Source organism: Nomascus leucogenys, chromosome 15 (genome assembly GCF_006542625.1).
Source record: "Nomascus leucogenys isolate Asia chromosome 15, Asia_NLE_v1, whole genome shotgun sequence".
NCBI classification, from domain to species: Eukaryota; Metazoa; Chordata; class Mammalia; order Primates; family Hylobatidae; genus Nomascus; species Nomascus leucogenys.
The window spans coordinates 96,883,507-96,900,621 of NC_044395.1; the positions used below are offsets into that span (position 1 = coordinate 96,883,507).

Below are 17,115 nucleotides of genomic sequence, written 5' to 3' on the forward strand. Positions count from 1 at the left end.
GGAGACTGAGAGCTTATAGGAGGGCCACCCAGCCTGTGGTTGGAGGGAGGGCAATAAAGTCTAGTCCTCAGAGGGGCTGCTTGAGATGAGTCTAGGATAACTGCTGAACCCGAACTTGCCTTGGGCTTCAAGACATTAAGTAGAACCAGGAAAGTTTGACAGAAAAGAGCTGAAACTGAAAGATGTTAAAATGCCTCCATTAGTGATGGTTCTTTGGGTCACGGTTGCATTGATTTTGGTACCGATATATCTCTATCTTCTTTAAACAATACATCTTCAAGATGAATATGTAGCCTTGTTTTAGTAAAGTTTAGAGTTACTTCTAAACTGCTGAAAGAAAAAGGCAATTTCTTTTAATTGCCTTCCACACCAGGATTACCACATGATCCCATTTTTTGGGAAGAATTTGCTCCAACCTTTTAGAGTGGTAATTACTGCTCATGTTGCTGTCACATAGAAATTGTATAATTAAGAAGCCAATGACTTAGAAATTGACATTAAATCTTTTCAACTCCTTTTTATTACATATGGTAACTGTTGGGAGTTACAGTAGTTATTTCCAAATCTCTCTTTCTCTCTCTCACATGCCTAGGATCCAGCTTTCCAAGTGATTCTAGAGTTTTTATATTGCCACATAATAACAGCTTTCTATTCACTGCCATAGTTGTCTACTTTAACCTGTTTTCTTCTGTGTAGATCAAAGATTTTATTTCAGATTTTGATGTGTAATTTCGTTCCTCGTTTTCTTTATGCTATTCTCATTTCACTTGCAGTACTTTGTGCTTTTAGCATTTTATTGTTCTTTTAACATATCTTTGAAAAAAATTCCTGTCAACTCAACCTCCCTTTTTCTCTTCATACTTGTTAATATTTGAATTGATTTTCCTATTAGGTAGAACATTGTGTGTCTGAATGTTCAGGACAAATGGCTATGCCTGTGGCTTTATAAATTGGTGGAGGGCTGGCCTTTGATAGTTCCAAACTCTCAGAGTTTCAACACCATTGAATAGGTTTCAGTTTTTCTCAGATTTTAATAATATTGTATAATCATGAGATTAATCTATATTTACTTAATTCACATTGAGTTATGTAAGGAGTGATGCCAGTGCTTTTCCAGCATTACAAATTTCATGAATGGTGTAGTAACCATATGATTTGTGATCATACAGGCCTGCACTGTCCAACACAGTAGCTACTAGCAACATGCAACTATTGAGTATTGGAAACATGGCTAGTGCTACCCAGGAAGAGAGTTTTAAATTTTAATTACTTTAAATTAATTTAAATTTAAATAAAAAACTGATATTTAATTCATTTATTAGAAAACTTTAAAAGGTGTTTGGGACAACTTGGGTAGGTTAATCCGTTTTTTTAAAATGTAAATTTTATGAAATCTAAATACAGTTCAAGTATTTCTGATGAAAATTTACTATCTGAATTGAGACATGCCATAAGCATAAAACACACTGGATTTTGGAGACTTGTATAAAAATAGAATGTAAAATATCTCAATATTTTTATATTGACTATATTTGAAATGATAATATTTTAGAAAATTGATTTAAATAAAATATATTATTTAAAATGGCATTACTTTTTATTTGTATATTTATTTTTTAACATGTCTACTTGAAAACTTAAAACCACATATGTAAGCAGCTCTACTATAGACAAGTAGTTCTCAAACTTGGCTGAATATCAGGAAGACTTTTGTGATGGCATACTTTTATAAAAGTATAGATTTCCAGGCTTTTGGCTTATTAAGTGAAACTATAGCAAGGGGTCTAAAATTTTTATATTCTCAAGGCTCTCTAGGTGATTCTGATATACCACTAGTTTTGAGAACCACTGATTTAGGCTACAGATTCTCATAACGCAGTCTGTTAAAAAGCAGGACTGTCTGTACTGCTCTAAAATACCAGATAATTGCTTAAAGTGTGTTTCTGTTTAAATTGTAGAGTTTGCAGAGACTGTCTAGTGCTCTTTATTTTAGATTCATTTATGGATATATTACTAAGTATTTGTCTCGAGTAACTTATTTAATTGCCACAATGATGCAAGGAATTAGCTATTATTCTTCCTTTTTATAGCTCAGGGAACTGAAAGTCATTCTAGATTAAATAATTTGCCTGAGGTCAGATCAAGGATTCAAACACCAGACATCTGACCCTCCTCTGTACAATTATACTTCTCTCACAGAAACATCTGGGAGTGAGAGATTATTAAAAAACAAGTCTAATTTACTACTGATAGCAGCTAACATTTATTAAGTTCTAGGGATTAATGCTTAGCTCTTCACATGTATCATCTCGATTAATCATTATAATGACCTAGTGAGTTTTTTCTTACATTTTAATTTTTATCATTTTATTATTTTTAACTTACAGATGAGGAAACCAAGGCATAAAGTTAGGTAACTTGCTATTATGGACTGAATTGTGTGCCTCACAAATTTACATGTTGGAGCCCTAACCCCCAACATAGACTGTATTTGGAGATAAGGCCTTTAAAGAGATAATTAGGGTTAAATGAGGTCCTAAGGGTGGGCCCTAACCCAACATGACTGGTGTCCTTATAAGAAAAGATGGAGTTAGACTATGGTCCTAGTCAGATTTCAAAGCCCACACCCTGAAGCACTTTGTTCTCTGCCTTCCGTAGGGCATCGGGCAGTTCTTCTCAAGACCTGGGGTCACTGGTGTGTAGATAATATATGCCAACAGGAATGGATGTGCTACCTCAAAATACACTTACCCTGTCTTCTCTAGAGTATCAGCTCCATGCAGCTGGTGTCTTGTGGGTTTTCACCACTATTGCACTAGTGTCTAAAGCAGTGCCTGGTGGGGCAGAATGTGTAGATGCTTAAATATTGGTTGAATAAATGCAGTGAAAAGAAAAGAAGAGAATACAGAATGACAGGCTGGCAGACAGGAGGGCCTTAGGTACAAGCCTGAGGATCACCCACATTTAGTGGATGGCACAGAAGGGAGAGCCTGAGAAGGAGGCTGTGTAATGATGCTCAAGTTTGGATTTTGATATACTATGTAATTGGGAACCATAGTAGAATTTTAAAACAAACAAACAAAACCCAATAATACACATTGCTCATGATTTTGAAAGGTAGAGCAAAGAAGAAGTGGAGAAACATCTGGAGTCAGGGAGACTAGCTGGGGGCTAAGCAGAAGTACATCGCTGGACTAGGGTAGTGGGGGAGAAAATGGAAAGCAAAAGGGCCTAGGAGATGCTGCCAGTGAGGGAATGACTGACAGCACTTAGTAACAGGGTACTGGCAGAGGATTAAGGAGAAAAGAGTCAAGGAAGAGTCACAAGTATTTTGCCTGGGAGATACTGAGGCCCACAGAGGCCAAATGACTTCTTCAAAGTTACACAGTTCTCATTTCAGGAGTCTTTTAATTTTTTTTTTTCTTTATTGAGCATTCATTCTGTCAAGAGCTTAGAATCTTGGGTTGGGATTTGGTTTACACTTCTGGACTGATAAATTTTGAGTTGCCATTTCAGCCAAAAGAATATCATTACTCATACTTGACGGCTTCTAAAAAATATAATTAAAAATGAAACCAGTGACAGCACATAAAACAACACATTTCTGAAGTTGACATATCATCTTGGTCCCCTAAGCTATTTTGAATTTGAACATTAGCAATGCATCTTTAAACTTCCATGAGGCTACAAAGAGAGGCTTTTCCCAATCTGAAGAATGAATTTAAAATCTGCTGTAGAAAAATACCATAGAGAAAAGTATAGAAAGCAGCTGGCCCTCTTACCAATTTCAGAGCAGGAAAGAAATTTCAGTAGAGCATAAAAACAGCTTTCTCTCATGAAAGAAAACACAACAAGAAAAATAATCCTTGCTGTGTAGCATTTTGAAGTTATTTTCTGTCGTGTGTTAGATAGAGACCAGAGGGCTTAACATTGTTTTGATACCCTTGCATCTGGCAGATTGCCTGTCAGAGGAAGTTGGAAACGAACTGACCAGCTTTATGCTTCCAGGTGGCACTGAAGCCACATTTTCAGTGCCGTTGTTATCAGTCATTTAATTCCCTACTGAATATTGAGTGGTGTTTTTAGTTCACAGGCCATTTGCAGTGTCTTTCTGTTTCCTTTTTAACGTTAGCCACATTAAGAAAAAAAAAGGCAACTTGGGAAGCGCTTTTGCGAATGTGAATTTAACAGTGAAGAGAGGATAATTGAAAATATCATGGCAAATAGCAATAAACTTACTTTAACTGAAGACACAGGCCATGGGACATAGGCCATGGGGATAATGTTACCTCGAGAGAAATTTGCAGAAGACGTCATATAAGGACTTGCTAATAAAAGTAACTGGGCAATTAAAAAAATTAATTAATCTTGCATCCCAAAGGAGCAAGTAAGGAAGTGGTATTATTTTAAAGCTTTTTATTGATGTGTTTTTTAGTATTACCAAAAAGAATAAAAGGGTAAGAAAAAATGTTGATAGTTTTATATTGATCATAAATTCAGTAACTATGTGTATGTAATCTCTTTATCACAACATAACATCAAACATCACACAGAACACTGAAGGAAAAAAGTATTGAATGAAGTGAACTAATTTATAGCAGAGTCCTGTGGAGGAAACAGCATCAGCAGCATTAACCTGTTTTTTCTCTTTGGGGGAACATCTGCAAGCTGTAATTAAGCAATTTTCATTTGTTTCCCTATTTCTTTTGTCATCACTAAATGACTACACTTAGGGAACAAATTGACAAATTATGAAACACAAAAAAATTGCTGGTTCAGTTGCAGAAGGAAATTTCCCCTTTCAAATTATGGCAGATTTTGAGCTGATCAAGCCATTTTGTTTTAGATATATTAGCATAAACCTTCAGCTGAAGTTGTTATAATTCATATTCATTTCAACATGAATATTTGGTTCATAGATAATCATTTGTTTTTTGTGACTGCTGTAGTTTACACGTAATTGGATAAGGAAAGAAAATGTATTTAAATCTGCATGACATTTTGAATTATAATCATTAAATTTATTTTTGGCAGTGTTTTTAATGCATAGTATTTTGTTCCAATAAATACCTTTTCTAATATGCTTTCTCAGTGAAAACGTGGAAATTAAAAAATTTATTTTTCATACATATAAAAGAATCATTTTCTTTGAGTCTTTGAAAAGAATAAAATTGTTTGATTTACTTGAAAAGATACACATCTTTTCAATTTATATATATATTTGATAATTTTATGTGTACATATAAATTAGTGAGTTGAACTTTTGTAGACAAATGGGATTTTAAACTTTTACAGAATGAAAGAGAACTACTAATAGCGAAATAAACTTTTAAGGTGGTCATTATCAATCTTTAGCCAATTTAAACAATATTAAGTGGGTGCATATTTGTTTTATATGCATTTCTCTTTAACTTGAGACATTATTTTTATTCGTTGTTGCTAAGTGTATCATTACTTACAGGGAAAGGGTAAATTGTTCCACTTGAAACTGAGGTGGTCATAAGACTGTGTCCTTTGACTCAATTGAATGGGCATGTTTCAGATCTGAATGGTTTTAGCAAAATGTTCTTTTATCTGTGAAACAATAATATTTTCTTTGAAATGGTCAGCTAAACCCAAAGGGATACAAACAGGAAACTTTATTTTAACCAAACCCTTATATGAAAATCAAACCACAATCTGTCTAGTATGTGATTTTTAGTGTCTTTTTTTTCCCTTAATTTGGATTCATTCCAGAGGAGGTAGATTTAAGTGACGCCCATCAGCTTACTCTTCTTGCAGTTCATTGCATCCTTAGCACAGAGAGGAATCATTATACCATTTTCATGTGTTTCCCAGACTTAACTTGCCTTTGCATTTGATTTTGTTGTATATGAACTACTGTTTAGAAGATTGGGTTTGTAGGGAGTCATCTAATTCTGAGTGTTGAGTTTAGTCCCTAATTATAGTGTCAATCCAGGTCTTCTTGCTAATGTTGAGGTCATTTTAGTATTGATGGTTCCTTCTGTGTTTTAAGCATTGAGCTAGAATCTGGGAATACTCAGATGAACAAAACAGGGTCCCTACCCTAGAAAAATTCATCAGCTGATATGTCATTCCTATTCCAATCTGCTTATAAAGGATGATGTGACTCCCAAATGCTCTAAATGTGTGAAGGCAGAATAGCAATCTATATGTTTATAGATTGTATAGTTAGAGGTTGATTTGGTAAGGCAATATTAACTGTTTGCGTAGTATTGATTAACATCATATCCAGAATATTGCCATTGGTTTTGGGGTCTCAGTTTTAGATTGAATAAACAGTCTATGAGTTAATAAAATAACAATAAGAGTGATTAGAACAGTGGATTTTCAGACCTTTTCCTTCTTATTTTACTTTAAGCTCTTATTCTGGTTTTTTTTTTTTCTTTTTTTGTGTGTGTGTGAAGGCTGTCCTGGAGTTTCCTGAAAAAATGAGAGAATGTAAAAGGCATGTATAATTTAAGTCTCCTCTTGAACTGCTCTAATGCAACTTGCCAATGTTTGAGTCCTATATTATTGCAAATGTGTTCAGCAGATGTTATTCTACTTTAGAAAGTTTGAAAACTTCTTCTAAGAAGTAAATACTTCTAAGAAGTATTTCGCTTTTTAAAAAAGAGGGAAAGATTACTCCTAACTTTCTCCAATGTAGGTGAGTTAAAGAGGTTGCCTTAAGTAAATGCAACTTTGTGCGGGTAGGCAATAGGACATGATCTTAGGGTGAAGGAAAATCTTTTAGGTTGCAGATATTTAGTTTTATAAATAATTTACTATATTGCTTTTTTAGTTCTCATTTTGTTATGAGCAGGGCCAGTGTAATGGGAAGGGACACTTCTATCCTTGGATTCAGAAGACCTTGGTACTAGTCCAGGCATATACTAATTTCTTAAGACGACGGGCCTGTCACTTACTCTCTGAATCTGTAAATCAGGGCTAATTCTGCCTGTTTGGTATGTCTGAAATTGTTGTGGTGAGAATCAGATTAAATACACATGAAAGTATTTGGTAAATTTTAAAGACTTACTCATGTGTAAAGTTTTACGATTAGGGGTTCTATTTCTCTAATATGAAAGAGAAAAACATCAAGGTTAAATATGAAAGGAATCTTGAATGTAAATATAAAAAATGTAAAATATTGTCTACAGTGTTAGTTATTATATACCCCATTTCTTGAAGTAGTTAAAACCAACTATGTATAGTACATGTTGTATTGTGTACATGTATGTGGTATATTGTATGGTGTAAGAGTACAATTCAGGGAATGATCCTACACTGGCCTCTGGTGGATGGACACAATACTATGTCTACATATAATCATCAGGCAAATGTATTTACATGCTTTGACCAAAGATAAAGTATCAGATTCTTCTTTTTAATTATCATTGTTAGATTTTACTTCATGGAATCTTTACTTGGGAATTTTACCTTATGTACACATCACCTGGGAGGTACTTATTAAAAAGCAGATTCCTAGGGATTTTGCCCCAAGATTCAGTAGTTCTAGTAGTGTGCAGGTCAGGAACTTTGACTTTCAGACCAGCTTTGAGAAAATACTCTAAGTGAAGGGAGGAGTTTAGGGAGATAAATGAATTTTTCAACATTTTGTGCCCATTTTTGTATATGTTACATTTTTCCTATGAATAAGGTCTATAGCTTTCATGAAATTGTGACATTCCCCCCCAATCAAAGCATAAGAACAATTATTTCACTTTAAATATGACATTTCTGTTGAATGTCACCATCGTATATTATTTAAAAGGCATTTTGACAATGAAAAAGGATGATGGGTTATAGGAATAATTGTACTGTGATCTTGCGGATCGCAAATACATAGGCTGGGATACTATAGCTTACAGAATTTTAGGATGGGCTTTAGTTCAGCACACGTTCTGTCCCAAGTCTGAAGGATCATAGTGCATGTGTCTATAGGTCAAAGCTACTCCATCACAGGGAAATGTCCTTGCCACTTCTGTCTATTGCTGCCAGATCTGTGTTCTTTGTGAGTGTTTTGCCATTAGCAAGTGCACAGACAAGAGACTAGGGAGACCACACAGGCTGTGGAGGCATCTCATTGCCTGTACTTTCAGGAAATGCCCCTCCAATCATTTCGCTGTTTCTGGTAACTTTTCTGTTGTATATTTCATACACGAAGGTACTTGGTAGTTTTAAAGACTTACACAAGAGTAGAATTTTATGATTAGGGTAATTATTTGTGACTTAAAAGAGAGACATCAAAGTTAAATATTAAGAGAATCTTGACCTACAATAGAAAAAAATGTAAAATTATATATATATGTGTGTGTATATATATGTGTGTGTGTATATATATATATTTTTTCCTCCTTCTTCATTATTTCCAGGAAAACCATTTTAAGAAGGAAGAAGATGCATGTAGGTATTCTCCCTAGATTAAGGATGAGAAACTTCGTTGGAAGAAATGCTTTTTTGCCTCTACAAATAAAAGTATAGTTTTTAGTTTTTTTTGTTCATAGTAGAAAAATTAGAAAATACTTAGAGGCACCAACACCCACACACCCATGCACACACTCACACCCACACACACACAGCAAAACAATAAACATGCTCTTTCTGTAGCAGTAGAATTTGTATCTACTCTATGGCCAGCCAAAATAAAGATTACATCCCAGTCTTCATTGAAGCTGGGTATAGTCATTTAACTAAGTTTGTGCCAATGAGATGTGAGGGGCACTGGTATGTGCAACTTCTGGGTCACATCCTTAAGACACGTGCACTCTTTTTATCATTTTATTCCTGGCTGGAAATTGGGAATCATTAGAACAACTCCTTTAGGCCCAGACATGGAAGCCACGTGCTTAGAATGACAGAAAACTCCAGCAGCCTGAATCCCTGGGTCGTTTCATGGAACAAAGCCTACCCACCTTTCCTAAACTGTTACATGAGAGAGAAATCAAATTCTTGTTTGAGCTGCTCCATTTTTTGTGCTTCCTTGATATGGTAGCTGAAATCAGCCTTAGCTAATTACAGAGAAGTGAGGTATGTGCTTTCTTCTTCCTTTTCTTCATCCTCTTGCTTGGAACAAGGGTTTGGGGGGATGTCATCCTGGACCATGTGGAGAAGGTTGGTGCTGTAGTCATGGCAGAGTAGAAAGATAGAAGCCTGGGTCAGATGACTTTGTGGAGCAGAACAATCATATTATCCTTGGAATATCTATATCTCTTACTGTTGCGTGAGTGAGAAATAAACTTCCATTTTGTTTAAGCTGTTGTTACTTTAGGTGTCTTTTTATGTAGGCAAACTTATATGCAGTTAACTAATAAAGTCATAGTCTATTGTCCTATAGATAAACCATGGTTGTATGCATCCTTTCTGAAATTTATGTTTATTAATATGTATATATGTATTCAGTTATTAGTTAAGAACATGGAAGTTGGAGACAACCAAGATTTGAATCTAAACTCTGTTACTTTCTAACTAGGTGGTCTTGGGAAACTTACTTAACATTTCTGAGCTTCAGTTTTATCATATGTAAAATAGATATAATAACTTCTACCTCACTGAGTTGTTATTAGGATTAAATAAAAATATATAAAATGCACATAAATATGTTTATTTATATTTATAGTACCTGAATTATTGTAAAGGCTCAACTTAATATATTCATTCACTTATATATTCAGCAAATTTATTATAATTATTTTATAAAAGTGGGCTCATAATACTCATAGTTTTTGTAACTCACTTTTTTCCCCTCACCACTCTACAGATAATAAGTAACTTGCTTTTTCATGTAACATTATATTATGAACACCTCGTAGCAATAAATATTATTTACCAGTGTTTTGATGACTTCCTGGTATTCAGTTGTATGGATATTTGTTTAGCCATTCTCTTTTTGTTGGATATTTGAATTATTTCTAATTTTTGGCTATTACAAATGATGTTACATTGCACGTCCTCATTCATTTGGTAAATGTTTGTTGAATATCTACTATGTGCTAAATGTTACTCACAGAAGTGAACAAAAGACACAAAGATCATTGCCTTCAGAGAAACTGTATTCTAGAAGGGGGAAACTGAAATTTGTATTCTAGAAAGGGGGAAAACAACCAGGGCACGGTATAGGGAATCATGAGTGCTGGCAGGAGTATTTAGGGTTGCAGTTTTATATAGTATGATCTGGTAAGATAAAATTTGAATAAAGTTGGAATGAGGTGAGTCTGCAGATATTTGAGGCCCAGAGAACAGCGAGTGCAGAGGCCAGGTCATAGCAGCACCTGCCCAGCTGAGGACCAGCAAGGAGGCCAGTGTGGCTGGAGTTGCATGAGCAATGGTGAAAGGAGTGGAAGCTGAGGTTAGAGGGCATGGAGGTAGGGAAAGATCGGGCATGGATAGCTTTGTAGGTCCTTGCAAGGGTTCTGGCCTTTGTTTATTTGTTGATTGATTTTAGTACCAACGTCTTTGCACCCTTCTTATTTATGGCCTTTGGATACATTTTCACCCATGGAAATGCTGGTTCAAAGATCTGCAAAAATATATGTCCTCGATTAAATAAAAATGTTCAAGGGAATAGATCAGACATTTTTTGGCTTTGCAGTGAAATATTTGCCCACATACTTCATCATTTCTTTTGGATACATTCTTAAACATGGAAATGTGAGCTGAAAGATATGTAAAATGTTATGTCTTTGAGTGAGTAAAAATTTTAAGGCACTAGATTATATGTTTCTTATAAGCAGCGGCCATGTCACATAATTTTCTTAACTCTTCTTCCAGCCTAGCAGAGTGTTAAGCACATAGTGAACTCTCAGTGTGGAACTTCCTGGTTGAAGGGCTGAATATAAATCTATGTTTCAATCTTAATTGTTACCCATCCTTTAGAGTGGAGAATGAATATTTTACTTTACAGGAACTGTGAGTAAGTTCCTGACAGTGAGATCCCTGCTCTCCTTAGGGATACATTTCAGTGGGAATAGACAAGCAATGAACAATTTAGGAAGGTAATTGCAGTTTATTTCATATGAATTTGAAGAAAACAGCCCATGTGATAGAGAGTGACCTGATCCTATGACTCTGATGGTATGATGGAGATAAGGTGATTAGAGAATTATAGCCTCAATGAGCATCAGCATTTCTACCATTGGGTGTGGAGGGAAGTTCAACTGCATAGTTACCCTGTGGTTTTATTTCGTCATGTGGGGCAGCATGGAATTGGATTAGTGATGACAGTCCTTAGGTCAAACTCAGTGTCATAATTAAGGGGGTACAGAATGTGGAAACACTCCAAATGTTTATCAACTGGTGAATGGAAAAATAAAATGTGGTACTATTCATACAATGGACTATTATTTGACAATAAGAAGGGAAGTGCATACTCCAACAGACAAACTTCAGTAATGTTATGCTAAGGGAAAGAAGTCAGGCTCAAAAGACCACATATCATATGATTCCACTGATATGGAATATCTAGAAGAGACAAATACATAGCAACAAAAAATAGATTAGTGGTTGCCTGTGGTTGGGAGTAGGAACGGGGAGTGATGGCAAATGGGCTCCAGGCACCTTTTTGGGGTGATGGAATGACCTAAAAATGGAATCGTGGTGATGGTGGTACAACTTTGTATACTTCCTAAAAATCATTGAATTGTACACTTTAAATGAGTAAGCTTTGTGATGTGTAAATTACACCTCAATAAAGCTGTAGGGAAGTGGAGGTATTGTTCATGGATACTTAGATCCTCCCTGAGTTCTTCACTAGATAAGCATGTGTCCTTGTGATCCTGGGTTTGGCTCAAGAACTACGAGGATCCTGCTTGTCTGTAAATATCACCTATTAAGAAAATAAATCAATTGTGCATAGACTTGTAAGTTTAGCGTAGAAAAGGGCTGTGGTGCAAAAAAGAAACAAACTTGGAGGTAACAGATTCTACCTTGTGTTGACATTGTCACCAGCAGCTGTTGCTCTGTTAGGAATTCTGGAGCTGTAGGAGGCTATGCCCAAATATGCTGCATCTGTTCCCAGTGTGGGCCACCTCTTTTGTGGTCTTGACTAAGTCAGTTGGGAAGGTAAGCTCATTTTATGGGATGGGTATGTGTGGCCTCTTAGCACCAAACTGTTATCTACTTGGCAGGTTGCTATCATCCTGTATTTGCACCCACCATCACTGAGATTATTTAAAAAAAAGTTATCTAGGGCATGCCAAATCATATGTGAAGGTACAGTACAGATTGCAGTGGAAAGATAACGTGATGATTCTGTGATACCTGGAGAGGAAACGTAACCAGTTGGAGATAGTGCCTTCATTTTTGTTTTAAAAACAAAAGAGAACTCACTTGTGAACTCTTTTCTTTTTTTTCTTAATCTCTTCAGGCCCCCATAGCTGAAGCTCCCCTTACTTCTCACCTGGGTTACTATGGTAGCTCCACACTTTCTTGTCTCTAGTACTTGAACCACTTTGATCCATTCTATCCATTTGTCTTCTTAGAGCACAGCTCTAATTTTGACTCCCCAGGATGTAGGTCAAGTACAGAGTTTTTGTCAGGCCCTCCAAATATACCCCGTCCATGTGTCCCCAAATCTTCCTGGAATAATCGGCGATTCTTACTCAGGCCTTGTGTGTTCCTACCTTGAGGGCTTTGCTCATAGAATTTTCCCTTTGTAAAATGACCTCTTCACAGTGCTCACCTGTTGAAATTGTAGCTATCTTTCAAAGCCCAGCTCAGATGCCTTAGTCCTATGTGAAGCCTTTTGTGATTCTCCCAAACCAATTATGATTTTACCGTTCTTTGTCTTTGTATCTCTCTTATATCATGTGCCATCGGTGCCTTCTATTTTGGTGGCTTGCATATATGGCTTAACTTCCTAGTTTGTAAACTCTGTAAGGACAACAAGGACTGAGTCTTAACCATCTTTGTCACCTTGCACATAGTTGATGACCAGGATATAACTTTTGGATTGAATGAGCTCCGTAACTCAGCCACCACACAGAATTTTTTTTGTCTGAAAATAAGCTTTCAGAAACATTACACTCTCTTCATATTTTTCTCTCTGTAAGTGCCTAACGCTGGACATTTCAAAAGTTTCAACTTACTGCTATTGTGTCCCTCATCTGGGGCTTTTCACGCACATTTTTCCAGGCCAGGGTTGTGCATTTGTGCCTTGGCAGGTTGATGGCTATGACTGTGAATAATGAGTCAATTATCATCCAGCCTCAGGGAAAGCACAGTTATTCCTGACTGGCCAGACTGAGGTAATCCTGTCCTCCCTATGCCCTTTCAAATGAGGAACATAAAACTGTTGGGATTCAGAGCACTACAAAGGGAATTTAGACAAAGCATTTGTCTGCCGAATTTAGCTTCTTTGGATTTATTCTGATTTATGATTGATTGGTTTTTAAATTGCTTATTTAGTTCGAACGACTATCGCTCCAGGGGAGGCCAGATACCAAGGAGCATGTGATCAAGAAGCAGTGGAGTGAAGTAGTTTGGCTGGACAAATCAAGAGCAAATATTGTTGTCCAGAGAAACACTGCTCTAGGCAAGGAATATAATGCAAAAATCACGCCCTGACTTTCAGAGTACCCAACCTTGTTATAAGCATGATGGCTTATCCCCCGTTCTCTTTGCAGAAGGATTTTTGCAATTGCCTAGTGTTGCACAGAATTGTCCCCCCATGAATTTTTTTTTCCTTCTAGCAATATATTCAATGTCTCCTCTCAACTGAGAACATGCTCTTGATTTATATTGCTGTTGACCAGAGTGTGGAAGAACAGACACTCCGAGGTTGCTGGCAGATTTGGTTGTGAATTCTAATGTTGGTTGTGCTGATCTGTGAAAATTCTCCTGCAAGTGTGATAATGCTTCTCATTGCATGGGCACTAGTCTGGCTTTTGTACAGATTAATTTGAATTTTTAAAAAAGTTTCTTTCAAAATTGAGTTCTTTAAAAATAATCACTTTTATCTGGAAGGTATATAATCAATATGTGGTTAGTGTTTAATTTATCAAGACATCAAAAGTTTCAACCTTTTCAAGGTGTGTAACCTTTTTCTTTGGTCTGAAATTAGACCCAGTAGGTGTAGTGGGGGCCTTGTAAGGGAGATCTGTTGGAAGCTTGTCTGTTTGGTATCAAAAGGAAATTGAAATTCCGTTGCTTCAGAGTAATGAAACCTTGAAAAACCTTTAGAAAAAAACTTTCGTCTCATCTGTATTGAAGTTTTGACTCAGAAATGCCCAAAGGAACACTTTTTCAGGTCTCAATAACCTACTTGTTCTCTGAAATATTGCTGTTAGATTTCTAAACCGTATTATGTCTGACACTTATTTCAAAGCAAGAAACATTAGGGATAAGATGAAAGGGTGGAAGAGGACCCTGATGAAAAACAGAAACAGAAGAAGATGAGACGAACACTTGGGTGGCACATTTTTATTGCACCAGGATTACTATAGGAAGCGGCATCTGGCTCTCTAGTCAGGCTTTCAGCCACTTCAGATTCTGGTCTGTGCCAGCATCTGCCATTTTGACATTATCATATTGAAAAATAACTTTTTTCTCTATCTCATTGTGCCAAGATATTTATTATTTGCTGGATTTTAAAAACAACGATAAAAGCCTTTACAAGGAGCACTTCTGGGTCTTAGGAGGGATATAGCATATATTCTTGTGACACCAATTCTGAAATTTAGAAAGGAGCCTTAAACTGTAGCTTTTGTCAGAGAGCGAACAAGTTCTTTTCTACATCATCCAGTCTGTTTTTTAAAAATGAAAACTTTGTGTTTATAAAAGGAGAATTTTAAAAAGAGTGGATGAGAATTTTTGTTAGATCTGAGATCCCAATAATAGTTCAACATCAGGATCAGAAGCTGGGACTTCATTATATTTTGCTCTTTATTTCAAAGGAGTTTCATCTGGTTACCTGTCACATAACCTGGGTGTTTTATTGGAAATAGTAGAGTACACTGAGTGATTGTGAGAACAAATAGAACTCGTCCTTGTAGAACATCTTTGATTTTCAGACATTGCTGTGCTTTTCAAGTATTTAAGTCAATAGATTATTACAATAGTGTGCTGGGTACATAGTATTTTCTTAGTAATTACTAGATTTAGGTTATACTTGATTTAAAGGATGAGCAGGGAAAACTGAAACTGTTTCACCTTTTATTAGAATAGAGCACTGAGGCATGGCAGTAGCCACAGGAAGTCTGCTTTCCTTTGAACATTGATGAAGTTTGAGGAACCCTTTCATCCCTCAGTTAACTCCTATTTCCAAGTGTCTCCATGCCTATCTTGCTCTACTCTGCTACCAATGCTTTTTGCCCTAGGACTGATTCAGGACATCTCTGTGGCTGTAAAAGTAGAAGTCAGGGAGACTAAGTCCTAAGACCATTTCTTCCTCATTTATCTCATCTTGTATAGGGCTGGTTACTCCAGCGTATTCTTAGCAACCCTCCCCACACTTTGCTCAGCACCCCTCAGCCCTCCACCCACAGAAACCAAGGTTGGGTGCTTCACACCAGAATTTCCAAGGATTTATTGAGGCAAAAGGCAAGGGCCACCTCTCCCACTAGTAGCTAGTTAGAATTCACTGGTGCTGGTGCAGTAGGCAGTAGTAGAGAGCTGGCCTGAGCTGGTGTTATTTATGGATATGACCTTTTTAAAGAGAACGTGATGCATTTCATATTTGTGTTTTCCCTCTCTGGCTTATTAATGATGTGTTATAGATTAGGTCACCTTATCTCTGTTTCCCATCAGTATATCTGTGTTTTGTCCTAAAGATACCCTCACAAGTCTTAATTCTACCAATGATAGGGTATTCAGAAGCAAACAAATGATTTTAACTGGATTTTTACCAGGCTGTGATCATTACAACAACATGAATCTCACTGATTTTGATGCCATACACTGACAGGTCAAGAGAAACAAACATGGGCACTGTGCTGGGTTAGGCTATCTGTAACCCCTTCAGTTAGGGATGTCCCTAAGGAACTCACAGATAAAACAATTGCTGAGTCTCTGGAACATTTTTATAGTAGAGGCTAGTAAGGGGATGGAGTAGGATTCTCCAACCCAACAATGGCTTGATTTCTGCCACTTGACTTTTTTAAATTCCTTTATCACTCTTTTAGTGATTGTTGATGTAGGTTCCTGTACTTGCTGTTGTCAGAAGAAGCAAGTTTCAGTTCTGGAATGTACCCTGCACCCTTAGTTCTTCTTCGACTATTGTAAACCATTCTTCCTTGTCTCCTTTCTCCTTTCTGGCTCCCTGCCCCCACCTTTCTGCTTCTTTTTTCCTCTATTCTCTAAAGACCTTTTCTTTTCATTTGCTGCATTAATGCAGGAAGCAAGGCACAGTGGTTAGGAGGATAAGTTCTAGAGTCAGAAGGCGTGTTCAGATCCCCACTCTGCTACTTAACCATCTGTATAGCCTTGAGCAAGTTACTTTCTCTCTCTGTAGGCCTTGGTTCTCTAATCTGTAAGGTGAGGATAGTAACAGTGTCTACTTTTAGTGGTATTCTGAGGATTAAATGAAATGATTCATGAGATGCTCACAAAAGAGTGCCACTCAATGAATGTTAACTCTGATTATTTTAATATTACTATTAATATTAAAAATAATGTTATGGCTTAAACTATTACCTCAGTGTAATTGATGAACAGATATTTACCTTCTGTGAAATCTCTCCCAGATTTTAACCTACATTTGCAGCTGCCTTTGGGTCATGCCCACTACAATTTCAACTGGCACTTCAAATGCAATATGGCCAAAGCTAGATTCATTATCTTTTATCAAAATTATTTCATTTCCCCCACATTTCTTTTAATAGCATCATGATATAATTGTCTTAGTCTCTTAATTTAGGATTACTCGTAGATGCTTTCCTCAGCCTAAGTAGATAATCATGAATGTACATGGATTTAGTACAAAGATATTCATTGTTTGTAATTTTAAACAGTCAAGCATAAGGAATTGGTTAAATAAACTATCTTACATTTATATAAAGGAGTTCTTGATAACTATTAAAATTACATGGAATATTCAATAACCTGAAAAGAGAGACTGCTGGCAAGTTGAGTTATGTACAGTATGATTCCATTTGGATTTTTAGAAGTGCATGGATA

General features: G+C 36.3%; 1 protein-coding gene across 2 annotated transcripts in view; it reads left to right on the forward strand.

Moving 5' to 3' along the window:
* C15H11orf74 (chromosome 15 C11orf74 homolog) overlaps nucleotides 1-17,115 on the forward strand; it is a 62,652-nt gene that overhangs the window by 19,130 nt on the left and 26,407 nt on the right. The window lies entirely within an intron of this gene.